This window comes from Orcinus orca, chromosome 4 (assembly GCF_937001465.1).
Source record: "Orcinus orca chromosome 4, mOrcOrc1.1, whole genome shotgun sequence".
NCBI classification, from domain to species: Eukaryota; Metazoa; Chordata; class Mammalia; order Artiodactyla; family Delphinidae; genus Orcinus; species Orcinus orca.
Window position 1 is genome coordinate 60970171 of NC_064562.1, and position 17149 is coordinate 60987319.

Sequence of the window (17149 nt, forward strand, 5' to 3'; positions counted from 1 at the left end):
GAGAATCAAGCGTGTGTACAGCGGCATAAACGAAGCAGTGATAGGACTGGTGAGGTTCGGTGAGCAAATGCAGACCATTTGAAGTCATACTGCATGGTACCCATTCCATGGGTGTCAACTCTCCAGGTTTAAGGGATTCTTCCTTCAGCTAAAAAATGCATGTGGAACCCAGACTATGATCCAACATGTGATCGGGAAATGTGTTCAAATGTGTCTCAGTTTTCGTCCCCTGGTACTCGGGTGCAACATTCCAGACGCTTTACTAACACTCTCCCCACTTGGAGAGTCAGTGCTTTTAACCTCCTGTTTGGCCCAGTTTGCAATTTCTGCGGAAAATGAACAGGAATAGGGAGAACCAATGAGAGACTAGCTGGAGGTGTCTGGACGGGCAAATTTAACTCTCATTTCCCACCTCGGAGAGGAATTAACCAAAGCCTCAGCGTGCCGTGCCGGAACCACACTAGGGCCTGAAGCAATCCTGCGGTGTTGAGGGCAGCTCACAAGAAAACGAGTTGAAGAAAGGAGCTCAGGGGCACTATCATTCACAAACCTGCAGAGTTATAAATGACAGCTATCGTCGAAAAATATATTGAAGTAAGGCTGCCAAGAGGACTTGAATGTGGGGCAGAATTGCAGGAAACCGATTTCAGGAGGTAGACTGGAATTGCATGTAAAGCATAGGAAAAGAGGCAGAACGTCCACAATGATGCACTTGGCCAAAAAGGGCGTATGCGTTTTTTCCTGAATATATTCAGGAAAAAACGCATACGCCCTTTTTGGCCAACCAAGCAAGCTTGCTAAGGAATCTGCACTAAAATGAAGTCTCACTGCCCCCCGGTCAAAAGGGCCATCTGAAAAAAGTGTAAAATCCAGAAAGGCAGGACAGGCCATGGAGAACAGGGAGCCTTGTTATGCTGATAGGCAGGATGTAAATTGCCAACAGCCACTCTGGAGAAGTGTATGGTGTTTCCTGAAACATCTAAAAAACAAAGCAACAGAGCCTAGGGCACTTCCACTTATGGTCCTATAGCTTAGGGAAATTAAAATAAAAAAGACACAGCCACCCCAAAGTTTGGGACGGCTCTGTTTACAAGAACCTCGTTTAAGGTACAAGTTCAATACCGCAGAAAGCGAAAAATGGAAAAAGAAGTTGTGGTACTTACGTACAATGCAATATCACTCAGCAATGAAATCTATGTCATCAGGCCCGTAGCAGCATAATGAGGGGATTCAGGTATGATGATTCTAAGTGAAATAAGTCACACAGAAAAAGAAACATCATAAGATATCACTACTACACGGAATTTAAACTTGGCTACACAGGAACTGAATTACAAAACAGAACAGGGTCTCAAATGTAGAAAACCAACTTATGCTTGCTTAAGGGGAAAGGTGAGTTGGGGTGCTGCATAAAACCAGAGATTGAAATTAGCACAGATACCGTTCCATAAGCCAAATATATAACAGACAAGAGCTACTCCTTGCTCAATGAAGTGGACTCAACACCCCATATTAAACGCCTAAGAATATACCTGACTAGTAAGAATCTTAAAACCTATGGATTTATATGTCTCCGAAAGAGAATCAAGCGTGTGTACAGCGGCATAAACGCAGCAGTGATAGGATTGGTGAGGATCAGTGTGAAAATGCAGACACTTTGAAGTCATATTGCATGGTACCCATTCCATGGGTCTCAACTCTCCAAGTTTAAGGGATTCTTCCTTCAGCTAAGACATGCATGTGGAACCCAGAGTATGATGCACCGTGCGATCGGGAAATGTGTTCAAATGTGTCTCAGTTTTCGTCCCCTGGTACTCGGGTGCAACATTCCAGACGCTTTACTAACACTCTCCCCACTTGGAGTGTCAGTGCCTTTAAACTCCTGTTTGGCCCAGTTTGCAATTTCTGCGGAAAATGGACAGGAAGTGGGAGAAGCAATGAGAGACTAGCTGGAGGTGTCTGGACGGGAAAATTTAACTCTCATTTCCCACCAGGAAGAGGAATTAACCAAAGGCTCAGCGTGCCATGCTGGAACCACACTAGGGCCTGAAGCAATCCTGCGGTATTGTGGCCAGCTCACAAGAAAGGGAGTTGAAGAAAGGAGCTCAGGGGCACTGTAATTCACAAACCTGCAGAATTATAAATGACAGCTATAGTCCAAAAATATATTGAAGTAAGGCTGCCAAGAGGACTTGAAAGCGGGGCAGAATTGCAGGAAACCGATTTCAGGAGGTAGACTGGAATTGCATGTAAAGCATAGGAAAAGAGGCAGAACGTCCAGAATGATGCACTTGGCCAAAAAGGGCGTATGCGTTTTTTCCTGAATATATTCAGGAAAAAACGCATACGCACTTTTTGGTCAACCAAGCAAGCTTGCAAAGGAAATCTGCACTACAATGAAGTCTCACTGCCCCCCGGTCAAAAGGGCCATCTGAAAAAAGTGTAAAATCCAGAAAGGCAGGACAGGCCATGGAGAACTGGGAGCCTTGTTATGCTGATGGGCGTGATGTAAATTGCCAACAGCCACTCTGGAGAAGTGTATGGTGTTTCCTGAAACATCTAAAAAACAAAGCAACAGAGCCTTGGGCACTTCCACTTATGGTCCTATAGATTAGGGAAATTAAAATCAAAAAGACACAGCCACCCCAAAGTTTGGGAGAGCTCTGTTTACAAGAACCTCGGTTACGGTAGAAGTTCAATATCACAGAAAGCGAAAAATGGATAAAGAAGTTGTGGTACTTACGTACAATGCAATATCACTCAGCAATGAAATCTATGTCATCAGGCCCGTCGCAGCATAATGAGTGGATTCAGGTACGATGATTCTAAGTGAAATAAGTTACACAGAAAAAGAAACATCATAAGATATCACTAATACACGGAATGTAAACTTGGCTACAAAGGAACTGAATTACAAAACACAACAGGGTCTCAAATGTAGAAAATCAACTTATGCTTGCTGAAGGGGAAAGGTGAGTTGGGGTGCTGCATAAAACCAGAGATTGAAATTAGCACAGATACCATTCCATAAGCCAAATATGTAATAGACAAGAGCTACTCCTTGCTCAACGAAGTGGACTCAACACCCCATATTAAACGCCTAAGAATATACCTGACTAGTAAGAATCTTAAAACCTATGGATATCTATGTCTCCGAAAGAGAATCAAGCGTGTGTACAGCGGCATAAACGCAGCGATAGGATTCGTGAGGTTCCGTGAGCAAATGCAGACCCTTTGAAGTCATATTGCATGGTACCCATTCCATGGGTCTCAACTCTCCAGGTTTAAGGGATTCTTCCTTCAGCTAAAACATGCATGTGGAACCCAGAGTATGATCCACCGTGTGATCGGGAAACGTGTTCAAATGTGTCTCAGTTTTCTTCCCCTGGTACTCGGGTGCAACATTCCAGATGCTTTACTAACACTCTCCCCACTTGGAGAGTCAGTGTCTTTAACCTCCTGTTTGGCCCAGTTTCTAATTTCTGTGTAAGATGTACAGGAATAGGGAGAACCAATGAGAGACTAGCTGGAGGTGTCTGGATGGGCAAATTTAACTCTCATTTCCCACCCGGAAGAGGAATTAACCAAAGGCTCAGCGTGCAATGCTGGAACCACACTAGGGCCTGAAGCAATCCTGCTGTGGTGCGGCCAGCTCACAAGAAATCGAGTTGAAGAAAGGAGCTCAGGGGCACTCTCATTCACAAACCTGAAGAGTTATAAATGACAGCTATCGTCCAAAAATATATTGAAGTAAGGCTGCCAACAGGACTTGAAAGCGGGGCAGAATTGCAGGAAACCAATTTCAGGAGGTAGACAGGAATTGCATGTAAAGCATAGGAAAAGAGGCAGAACGTCCACAACGATGCACTTGGCCAAAAAGGGCGTATGCGTTTTATCCTGAATATATTCAGGAAAAAACGCATACGCCCTTTTTGGCCAACCAAGCAAGCTTGCAAAGGAAATCTGCACTACAATGAAGTCTCACTTCCCCCCGGTCAAAAGGGCCATCTGAAAAAAGTGTAAAATCCAGAAAGGCAGGACAGGCTATGGAGAACTGGGAGCCTTGTTATGCTGATGGGCGGGATGTAAATTGCCAACAGCCACTCTGGAGAAGAGTATGGTGTTTCCTGAAACATCTAAAAAACAAAGCAACAGAGCCAAGGGCACTTCCACTTATTGTCCTATAGCTTAGGGAAATTAAAATCAAAAAGACACAGCCACCCCAAAGTTTGCTACGGCTCTGTTTACAAGAACCTCGTTTACGGTACAAGTTCAATATCACAGAAAGCGAAAAATGGATAAAGAATTTGTGGTACTTACGTACAATGCAATATCACTCAGCAATGAAATCTATGTCATCAGGCCCATAGCAGCATAATGAGTGGATTCAGGTACGATGATTCTAAGTGAAATAAGTCACACAGAAAAAGAAACATCATAAGATATCACTACTACACGGAATGTAAACTTGGCTACACAGGAACTGAATTACAAAACAGAACAGGGTCTCAAATGCAGAAAACCAACTTATGCTTGCTTAAGGGGAAAGGTGAGTTGGGGTGCTGCATAAAACCAGAGATTGAAAGTAGCACAGATACCGTTCCATAAGCCAAATATATAATAGACTAGAGCTACTCCTTGCTCAACGAAGTGGACTCAACACCCCATATTAAACGCCTAAGAATATACGTGACTAGTAAGAATCTTAAAACCTATGGATTTATATGTCTCCGAAAGCGAATCAAGCATGTGTACAGCGGCATAAACGCAGCAGTGATAGGAATGGTGAGGTTCGGTGAGCAAATGCACACCCTTTGAAGTGATATTGCATGGTACCCATTACATGGGTCTCAACTCTCCAGGTTTAAGGGATTCTCCTTCAGCTAAAACATGCATGTGGAACCCAGAGTATGATCCACCATGTGATCGGGAAACATGTTCAAATGTATCTCAGTTTTCATCTCCTGGTACTCGGGTGCAACATTCCAGAAGCTTTACTAACACTCTCTCTACTTGGAGAGACAGTGCCTTTAAACTCCTGTTTGGCCCAGTTTGCAATTTCGGCGGAAAATGAACACGAATAGGGAGAACCAATGAGAGACTAGCTGGAGGTGTCTGGACGGGCTAATTTAACTCTCATTTCCCACCAGGAAGGGGATTTAACCAAAGGCTCAGCGTGCCATGCCAGAACCACATTAGGGCCTGAAGCAATCTTGCGGTGTTGCGGCCAGCTCACAAGAAAGCGAGTTGAAGAAAGGAGCTCAGGGGCACTGTCATTCACAAACCTGCAGAGTTGTAAATGACAGCTATCGTCCAAAAATTTATTGAAGTAAGGCTGCCAAGAGGACTTGAAGGTGGGGCAGAATTGCAGGAAACCGATTTCAGGAGGTAGACTGGAATTGCATGTAAAGCATAGGAAAAGAGGCAGAACGTCCACAATGATGCACTTGGCCAAAAAGGGCGTATGCGTTTTTTACTGAATATATTCAGGAAAAACGCATACGCCCTTTTTGGCCAACCAAGCAAGCTTGCAAAGGAAATCTGCACTACAATGAAGTCTCACTGCCCCCAGTCAAAAGGGCCATCTGAAAAAAGTGTAAAATCCAGAAAGGCAGGACAGGCCATGGAGAACTGGGAGCCTTGTTATGCTGATGGGCGGGATGTAAATTGCCAACAGCCACTCTGAAGAAGTGTATGGTGTTTCCTGAAACATCTAAAAAACAAAGCAACAGAGCCTAGGGCACTTCCACTTACGGTCTCATAGTCTAGGGAAACTAAAATCAAAAAGACACAGCAACCCCAAAGTTTGGGACGGCTCTGTTTACAAGAACCTCATTTACGGTACAAGTTTAATATCACAGAAAGCGAAAAATGGATAAAGAAGTTGTGGTACTTACGTACAATGCAATATCACTTAGCAATGAAATCTATGTCATCAGGCCCATAGCATCATAATGAGTGGATTCAGGTACGATGATTCTAAGTGAAATAAGTCACACAGAAAAAGAAACATCATAAGATATCACTAGTACACGGAATGTAAACTTGGCTACACAGGAACTGAATTACAAAACAGAACAGGGTCTCAAATGTAGAAAACCAACTTATGCTTGCTTAAGGGGAAAGGTGAGTTGGGGTGCTGCATAAAACCAGAGATTGAAATTAGCACAGATACCATTCCATAAGTCAAATATGTAATAGACAAGACCTACACCTTGCTCAACGAAGTGGACTCAACACCCCATATTAAACGCCTAAGAATATACCTGACTAGTAAGAATCTTAAAACCTATGGATTTATATGTCTCCGAAAAAGAATCAAGCGTGTTTACAGCGACATAAACTCACCAGTGATAGGATTGGTGAGGTTCGGTGAGCAAATGCAGACCCTTTGAAGTCATATTGCATGGTACCCATTCCATGGGTCTCAACTCTCCAATTTAAGGGATTCTTCCTTCAGCTGAAACATGCATGTGGAACCCAGAGTATGATCCACCATGTGATCGGGAAACGTGTTCAAATGTGTCTCAGTTTTCGTCCCCTGGTACTCGGGTGCAACATTCCAGATGCTTTACTAACACTCTCCCCACTTGGAGAGTCAGTGCCTTTAACCTCCTGTTTGTCCCAGTTTGCCATTTCTGCGTAAGATGAACAGGAATAGGGAGAACCAATGAGAGACTAGCTGGAGGTGTCTGGATGGGCAAATTTAACTCTCATTTCCCACCAGGAAGAGGAATTAACCAAAGGCTCAGCGTGCCATGCTGGAACCACACTAGGGCCTGAAGCAATCCTGCGGTGTTGCGGCCAGCTCACAAGAAAGCGAGTTGAAGAAAGGAGCTCAGGGGTACTATCATTCACAAACCTGCAGAGTTATAAATGACAGCTATCGTCCAAAAATATATTGAAGTAAGGCTGCCAAGAGGACTTGAAAGCGGGGCAGAATTGCAGGAAACCGATTTCAGGAGGTAGACTGGAATTGCATGTAAAGCATAGGAAAAGCGGCAGAACGTCCAAAATGATGCACTTGGCAAAAAAGGGCGTATGCGTTTTTTCCTGAATATATTCAGGAAAAAACGCATACGCCCTTTTTGGCCAGCCAAGCAAGCTTGCAAAGGAAATCTGCACTACAATGAAGTCTCACTGCCCCCTGGTCAAAAGGGCCATCTGAAAAAAGTGTAAAATCCAGAAAGGCAGGACAGCACGTGTAGAACTGGGAGCCTTGTTATGCTGAAGGGCGGGATGAAAATTGTCAACAGCCACTCTGGAGAAGAGTATGGTGTTTCCTGAAACATCTAAAAAACAAAGCAACAGAGCCTAGGGCACTTCCACTTATGGTCCTATAGCTTAGGGAACTTAAAATCAAAAAGACACAGCCACCCCAAATTTTGGGACGGCTCTGATTACAAGAACCTCGTTTACAGTACAAGTTCAATATCACAGAAAGCGAAAAATGGATAAAGAAGTTGTGGTAATTACGTACAATGCAATATCACACAGCAACGAAATCTGTGTCATCAGGCCCATAGCAGCATAGTGAGTGGATTCAGGTACGATGATTCTAAGTGAAATAAGTCACACAGAAAAAGAAACATCATAAGATATCACTACTACACGGAATGTAAACTTGGCTACACAGGAACTGAATTACAAAACAGAACAGGATCTCAAATGTAGAAAACCGACTTACGCTTGCTTAAGGGGAAAGGTGAGTTGGGGTGCTGCATAAAACCAGAGATTGAAATTAGCACAGATATCGTTCCATAAGCCAAATATGTAATAGACAAGAGCTACACCTTGCTCAACGAAGTGGACTCAACACCCCATATTAAACGCCTAAGAATATACCTGACTAGTAAGAATCTTAAAACCTATGGATTTATATGTCTCCGAAAGAGAATCAAGCGTGTTTACAGCGGCATAATTGCAGCAGTGATAGGATTGGTGAGGTTCGGTGAGCAAATGCAGACCCTTTGAAGTCATATTGCATGGTACCGATTCCACGGGTCTCAACTCTCCAGGTTTAAGGGATTCTTCCTTCAGCTAAAACATGCATGTGGAACCCAGAGTATGATCCACCGTGTGATCGGGAAACGTGTTCAAATGTATCTCAGATTTCGTCCCCTGGTACTTGTTTGGAACATTCCAGAAGCTTTACTAACACTCTCCCCACTTGGAGAGTCAGTGCCTTTAACCTCCTGTTTGGCCCAGTTTGCAATTTCTGCGGAAAATGAACAGGAATAGGGAGAACCAATGAGAGACTAGCTGGAGGTGTCTGGACGGGAATTTAACTCTCATTTCCCACCAGGAAGAGGAATTAACCAAAGGCTCAACGTGCCATGCCGGAACCACACTAGGGCCTGAAGCAATCCTGCGGTGTTGCAGCCAGCTCACAAGAAAGCGAGTTGAAGAAAGGAGCTCAGGGGCACTGTCATTCACAAACCTGCAGAGTTATAAATGACAGCTATCGTCCAAAAATATATTGAAGTAAGGCTGCCAAGAGGACTTGAAAGCGGGGCAGAATTGCAGGAAACTGATTTCAGGAGGTAGACTGGAATTGTATGTAAAGCATAGTAAAAGAGGCAGAACGTCCACAATGATGCACTTAACCAAAAAGGGCGTATGCGTTTTTTCCTGAATATATTCAGGAAAAAACGCATACGCCCTTTTTGGCCAACCAAGCAAGCTTGCAAAGGATATCTGCACTAAAATGAAGTCTCACTTCCCCCCGGTCAAAAGGGCCATCTGAAAAAAGTGTAAAATCCAGAAAGGCAGGACAGGCCATGGAGAACTGGGAGCCTTGTTTTGCTGATGGGTGGGATGTAAATTGCCAACAGCCACTCTGGAGAAGTGTATGGTGTTTCCTGAAACATCTAAAAAACAAAGCAACAGAGCCTAGGGCACTTCCACTTATGGTCCTATAGCTTAGGGAAATTAAAATCAAAAAGACACAGCTACCCCAAAGTTTGGGACGGCTCTGTTTACAAGAACCTCGTTTATGGTACCGGTTCAATATCACAGAAAGCGAAAAATGGATAAAGAAGTTGTGGTACTTACGTACAATGCAATATCACTCAGCAATGAAATCTATGTCATCAGGCCCGTAGCAGCATAAAGAATGGATTCAGGTACGATGATTCTAAGTGAAATAAGTCACACAGAAAAAGAAATATCATAAGATATCACTACTACACGGAATGTAAACTTGGCTACACAGGAACTGAATTACAAAACAGAACAGGGTCTCAAATGTAGAAAACCAACTTATGCTTGTTAAGGGGAAAGGTGAGTTGGGATGCTTCATAAAACCAGAGATTGAAATTAGCACAGATACCATTCCATAAGCCAAATATGTAATAGACAAGGGCTACTCCTTGCTCAACGAAGAGGACACAAGACGCCATATTAAACCCCTAAGAATATACCTGACTAGTAAGAATCTTAAAACCTATGGATTTATATGTCTCCGAAAGAGAATCAAGCGTGTGTACAGCGGCATAAACGCAGCAGTGATAGGATTGGTGAGGTTCGGTGAGCAAATGCAGACCCTTTGAAGTCATATTGCATGGTACCCATTCCATGGGTCTCAACTCTCCAGGTTTAAGGGATTCTTCCTTCAGCTAAAACATGCTGTGGAACCCAGAGTATGATCCACCATGTCATCGGGAAACGTGTTCAAATGTGTCTCAGTTTTCGTCCCCTGGTACTCGGGTGCAACATTCCAGACGCTTTACTAACACTCTCCCCACTTGGAGAGTCAGTGCCTTTAACCTCCTCTTTGGCCGAGTTTGCAATTTCTGCGGAAAATGAACAGGAATAGGGAGAACCCATGAGAGACTAGCTGGAGGTGTCTGGGCGGGCAAATTTAACTCTCATTTCCCACCAGGAAGAGGAATTAACCAAAGGCTCAGTGTGCCATGCCGGAACCACACTAGGGCCTGAAGCAATGCTGCGGTGTTGCGGACAGCTCACAAGAAAGCGAGTTGAAGAAAGGAGCTCAGGGGCACTGTCATTCACAAACCTGCAGAGTTATAAATGACAACTATCGTCCAAAAATATATTGAAGTAAGGCTGCCAAGAGGACTTGAAAGCGGGGCAGAATTGCAGGAAACCAATTTCAGGAGGTAGACTGGAATTGAATGTAAAGCATAGGAAACGAGGCAGAACGTCCACAATGATGCACTTGGCCAAAAAGGGCGTATGCGTTTTTTCCTTAATATATTCAGGAAAAAACGCATACGCACATTTTGGCCAACCAAGCAAGCTTGCAAAGGAAATCTGCACTACAATGAAGTTTCACTACCCCCCGGTCAAAAGGGACATCTGAAAAATGTGTAAAATCCAGAAAGGCAGGACAGGCCATGGAGAACTGGGAGCCTTGTTATGCTGATGGGCGGGATGTAAATTGCCAACAGCCACTGTGGAGAAGTGTATGGTGTTTCTTGAAACATCTAAAGAACAAAGCAACAGAGCCTAGGGCACTTCCACTTATGGTCCTATAGCTTAGGGAAATTAAAATCAAAAAGACACAGCCACCCCAAAGTTTGGGACGGCTCTGTTTACAAGACCCTCGTTTAGGGTACAACTTCAATATCACAGAAAGCGAAAAATGGATAAAGACGTTGTGGTACTTACGTACAATGCAATATCACTCAGCAATGAAATCTATGTCATCAGGCCCGTAGCAGCATAATGAGTGGATTCAGGTACGATGATTCTAAGTGAAATAAGTCACTCAGAAAAAGAAACATCATAAGATATCACTACTACACAGAATGTAAAATTGGCTACACAGGAACTGAATTACAAAACAGAACAGTGTCTCAAATGTACATAACCAACTTATGCTTGCTGAAGGGGAAAGGTGAGTTGGGTTGCTGCATAAATCCAGAGATTGAAATTAGCACAGATACCGTTCCATAAGCCAAATATGTAATAGACAAGAGCTACTCCTTGCTCAACGAAGAGGACACAACACCACATATTAAATGCCTAAGAATATACCTGACTAGTAAGAATCTTAAATCCTATGGATTTATATGTCTCCGAAAGAGAATCAAGCATGTGTACAGCAGCATAAGCGCAGCAGTGATAGGATTGGTGAGGTTCCGTGAGCAAATGCAGACCCTTTGAAGTCATATTGCATGGTACCCATTCCATGGGTCTCAAGTCTCCAGGTTTAAGGGATTCTTCCTTCAGCTAAAACATGCATGTGGAACCCAGAGTATGATCCACCGTTTGATCGGGAAACCTGTTCAAATGTGTCTCAGTTTTCGTCCCCTGGTACTCGGGTGCAACATTCCAGATGCTTTACTAACACTCTCCCCACTTGGAGAGTCAGTGCCTTTAACCTCCTGTTTGGCCCAGTTTGCAATTTCTGCGGAAGATGAACAGGAATAGGGAGAACCAATGAGAGACTAGCTGGAGGTGTCTGGACGGGCAAATTTAACTCTCATTTCCCACCAGGAAGAGGAATTAACCAAAGGCTCATCCGGCCATGCCGGAACCACACTAGGGCCTGAAGCAATCCTGCGGTGTTGCGGCCAGCTCACAAGAAAGCGAGTTGAAGAAAGGAGCTCAGGGGCACTGTCATTCAGAAACCTGCAGAGTTATAAATGACAGCTATCGTGCAAAAATATATTGAAGTAAGGCTGCCAAGAGGACTTGAAAGCGGGGCAGAATTGCAGGAAACCGATTTCAGGAGGTAGACTGGAATGGCATGTAAAGCATAGGAAAAGAGGCAGAACGTCCACAATGATGCACTTGGCCAAAAAGTGCGTATGCGTTTTTTCCTGAATATATTCAGGAGAAAACGCATACGCCCTTTTTGGCCAACCAAGCAAGCTTGCAAAGGAAATCTGCACTACAATAAAGTCTCACTGCTCCCCGGTCAAAAGGGTCATCTGAAAATGGTGTAAAATCCAGAAAGACAGGACAGGCCATGGAGAACTGGGAGCCTTGTTATGCTGATGGGAGGGATGTAAATTGCCAACAGCCACTCTGGAGAAGTGTATGGTGTTTCCTGAAACATCCAAAAAACAAAGCAACAGAGCCTAGGGCACTTCCACTTATGGTCCTATAGCTTAGGGAAATTAAAATCAAAAAGACACAGCCACCCCAAAGTTTGGGATGGCTCTGCTTACAAGAACCTCGCTTACGGTACAAGTTCAATATCGCAGAAAGTGAAAAATGGATAAAGAAGTTGTGGTACTTACGTACAATGCAATATCACTCAGCAATGAAATCTATGTCATCAGGCCCATAGCAGCATAATGAGTGGATTCAGGTACGATGATTCTAAGTGAAATAAGTCACACAGAAAAAGAAACCTCATAAGATATCACTAATACACGGAATGTAAACTTGGCTACACAGGAACTGAATTACAAAACAGAACAGGGTCTCAAATGTAGAAAACCAACTTATGCTTGCTTAAGGGGAAAGGTGAGTTGGGGTGCTGCAAAAAACCAGAGATTGAAATTAGCACATACCATTCCATAAGCCAAATATGTAATAGACAAGAGCTACTCCTTGCTCAACGAAGTGGACTCAACACCCCATATTAAATGCCTAAGAATATACCTGACTAGGAAGAATCTTAAAACCTATGGATTTATATGTCTCCGAAAGAGAATCAAGCGTGTGTACAGCGGCATAAACACAGCAGTGATAGGATTGGTGAGGTTCGGTGAGCAAATGCAGACCCTTTGAAGTCATATTGCATGGTACCCATTCCATGGGTCTCAACTCTCCAGGTTTAAGGGATTCTTCCTTCAGCTAAAACATGCATGTGCAACCCAGAGTATGGTCCACCGTGTGATTGGGAAACGTGTTCAAATGTGTCTCAGTTTTCGTCCCCTGGTACTCGGGTGCAACATTCCAGACGCTTTACTAACACTCTCCCCACTTGGAGAGTCAGTGCCTTTAACCTCCTGTTTGGCCCAGTTTGCAATTTCTGCGGAAAAAGAACAGGAATAGGCAGAACCAATGAGAGACTAGCTGGAGGTGTCTGGACGGGCAAATTTAACTCTCATTTCCCACCAGGAAGAGGAATTAACCAAAGGCTCAGCATGCCGTGCCGGAACCACACTAGGGCCTGAAGCAATCCTGCGGTGTTGCGGCCAGCTCACAAGAAAGCGAGTTGAAGAAAGGAGCTCAGGGGCACTGTAATTCACAAACCTGCTGAGATATAAAGTACAGCTATTGTCCAAACATATATTGAAGTAAGGCTGCCAAGAGGACTTGAATGCGGGGCAGAATTGCAGGAAACTGATTTCAGGAGGTAGACTGGAAGTGCATGTAAAGCATAGGAAAAGAGGCAGAACGTCCACAATGATGCACTTGGCCAAAAAGAGCGTATGCGTTTTTTCCTGAATATTCAGGAAAAAACGCATACGCACTTTTTGGCCAACCAAGCAAGCTTGCAAAGTAAATCGGCAATACAATGAAGTCTCACTGCCCCGCGGTCAAAAGGGCCATCTGAAAAAAGTGTAAAATCCAGAAAGGCAGGACAGGCCATGGAGAACTGGGAGCCTTGTTATGCTGATGGGAGGGATGTAAATTGCCAACAGCCACTCTGGAGAAGTGTATGGTGTTTCCTGAAACATCTAAAAAACAAAGCAACAGAGCCTAGGGCACTTCCACTTATGGTCCTATAGCTTAGGGAAATTAAAATCAAAAAGACACAGCCACCCCAAAGTTTGGGACGGCTCTGTTTACAAGAACCTCGTTTACGGTACAAGTTCAATATCACAGAAAGCGAAAAATGGATAAAGAAGTTGTGGTACTTACGTACAATGCAATATCACTCAGCAATGAAATCTATGTCATCAGGCCCATAGCAGCATAATGAGTGGATTCCGGTACGATGATTCTAAGTGAAATAAGTCACACAGAAAAAGAAATATCATAAGATATCAATAATACACGGAATGTAAACTTGGCTAAACAGGATCTGAATTACAAAACAGAACAGGGTCTAAAATGTAGAACACCAACTTATGCTTGCTTAAGGGGAAAGGTGAGTTGGGGTGCTGCATAAAACCAGAGATTGAAATTAGCACAGATAGCGTTCCATAAGCCAAATATGTAATAGACAAGAGCTACTCCTTGCTCAACGAAGTGGACTCAACACCCCATATTAAATGCCTAAGAATATACCTGACTAGTAAGAATCTTAAAACCTATGGATTTATATGTCTCCGAAAGAGAATCAAGCGTGTGTACAGCGGCATAAACACAGCAGTGATAGGATTGGTGAGGTTCGGTGAGCAAATGCAGACCCTTTGAAGTCATATTGCATGGTACCCATTCCATGGGTCTCAACTCTCCAGGTTTAAGGGATTCTTCCTTCAGCTAAAACATGCATGTGCAACCCAGAGTATGGTCCACCGTGTGATTGGGAAACGTGTTCAAATGTGTCTCAGTTTTCGTCCCCTGGTACTCGGGTGCAACATTCCAGACGCTTTACTAACACTCTCCCCACTTGGAGAGTCAGTGCCTTTAACCTCCTGTTTGACCCAGTTTGCAATTTCTGCGGAAAAAGAACAGGAATAGGCAGAAGCAATGAGAGACTAGCTGGAGGTGTCTGGACGGGCAAATTTAACTCTCATTTCCCACCAGGAAGAGGAATTAACCAAAGGCTCAGCATGCCGTGCCGGAACCACTCTAGGGCCTGAAGCAATCCTGCGGTGTTGCGGCCAGCTCACAAGAAAGCGAGTTGAACAAAGGAGCTCAGGGGCACTGTAATTCACAAACCTGCTGAGATATAAAGTACAGCTATTGTCCAAACATATATTGAAGTAAGGCTGCCAAGAGGACTTGAATGCGGGGCAGAATTGCAGGAAACTGATTTCAGGAGGTAGACTGGAAGTGCATGTAAAGCATAGGAAAAGAGGCAGAACGTCCACAATGATGCACTTGGCCAAAAAGAGCGTATGCGTTTTTTCCTGAATATTCAGGAAAAAACGCATACGCACTTTTTGGCCAACCAAGCAAGCTTGCAAAGTAAATCGGCAATACAATGAAGTCTCACTGCCCCGCGGTCAAAAGGGCCATCTGAAAAAAGTGTAAAATCCAGAAAGGCAGGACAGGCCATGGAGAACTGGGAGCCTTGTTATGCTGATGGGAGGGATGTAAATTGCCAACAGCCACTCTGGAGAAGTGTATGGTGTTTCCTGAAACATCTAAAAAACAAAGCAACAGAGCCTAGGGCACTTCCACTTATGGTCCTATAGCTTAGGGAAATTAAAATCAAAAAGACACAGCCACCCCAAAGTTTGGGACGGCTCTGTTTACAAGAACCTCGTTTACGGTACAAGTTCAATATCACAGAAAGCGAAAAATGGATAAAGAAGTTGTGGTACTTACGTACAATGCAATATCACTCAGCAATGAAATCTATTTCATCAGGCCCATAGCAGCATAATGAGTGGATTCCGGTACGATGATTCTAAGTGAAATAAGTCACACAGAAAAAGAAATATCATAAGATATCAATAATACACGGAATGTAAACTTGGCTAAACAGGATCTGAATTACAAAACAGAACAGGGTCTAAAATGTAGAACACCAACTTATGCTTGCTTAAGGGGAAAGGTGAGTTGGGGTGCTGCATAAAACCAGAGATTGAAATTAGCACAGATAGCGTTCCATAAGCCAAATATGTAATAGACAAGAGCTACTCCTTGCTCAACGAAGTGGACTCAACACCCCATATTAAATGCCTAAGAATATACCTGACTAGTAAGAATCTTAAAACCTATGGATTTATATGTCTCCGAAAGAGAATCAAGCGTGTGTACAGCGGCATAAACACAGCAGTGATAGGATTGGTGAGGTTCGGTGAGCAAATGCAGACCCTTTGAAGTCATATTGCATGGTACCCATTCCATGGGTCTCAACTCTCCAGGTTTAAGGGATTCTTCCTTCAGCTAAAACATGCATGTGCAACCCAGAGTATGGTCCACCGTGTGATTGGGAAACGTGTTCAAATGTGTCTCAGTTTTCGTCCCCTGGTACTCGGGTGCAACATTCCAGACGCTTTACTAACACTCTCCCCACTTGGAGAGTCAGTGCCTTTAACCTCCTGTTTGACCCAGTTTGCAATTTCTGCGGAAAAAGAACAGGAATAGGCAGAACCAATGAGAGACTAGCTGGAGGTGTCTGGACGGGCAAATTTAACTCTCATTTCCCACCAGGAAGAGGAATTAACCAAAGGCTCAGCATGCCGTGCCGGAACCACTCTAGGGCCTGAAGCAATCCTGCGGTGTTGCGGCCAGCTCACAAGAAAGCGAGTTGAAGAAAGGAGCTCAGGGGCACTGTAATTCACAAACCTGCTGAGATATAAAGTACAGCTATTGTCCAAACATATATTGAAGTAAGGCTGCCAAGAGGACTTGAATGCGGGGCAGAATTGCAGGAAACTGATTTCAGGAGGTAGACTGGAAGTGCATGTAAAGCATAGGAAAAGAGGCAGAACGTCCACAATGATGCACTTGGCCAAAAAGAGCGTATGCGTTTTTTCCTGAATATTCAGGAAAAAACGCATACGCACTTTTTGGCCAACCAAGCAAGCTTGCAAAGTAAATCGGCAATACAATGAAGTCTCACTGCCCCGCGGTCAAAAGGGCCATCTGAAAAAAGTGTAAAATCCAGAAAGGCAGGACAGGCCATGGAGAACTGGGAGCCTTGTTATGCTGATGGGAGGGATGTAAACTGCCAACAGCCACTCTGGAGAAGTGTATGGTGTTTCCTGAAACATCTAAAAAACAAAGCAACAGAGCCTAGGGCACTTCCACTTATGGTCCTATAGCTTAGGGAAATTAAAATCAAAAAGACACAGCCACCCCAAAGTTTGGGACGGCTCTGTTTACAAGAACCTCGTTTACGGTACAAGTTCAATATCACAGAAAGCGAAAAATGGATAAAGAAGTTGTGGTACTTACGTACAATGCAATATCACTCAGCAATGAAATCTATGTCATCAGGCCCATAGCAGCATAATGAGTGGATTCCGGTACGATGATTCTAAGTGAAATAAGTCACACAGAAAAAGAAATATCATAAGATATCACTAATACACGGAATGTAAACTTGGCTACACAGGAACTGAATTACAAAACAGAACAGGGTCTCAAATGTAGAAAACCA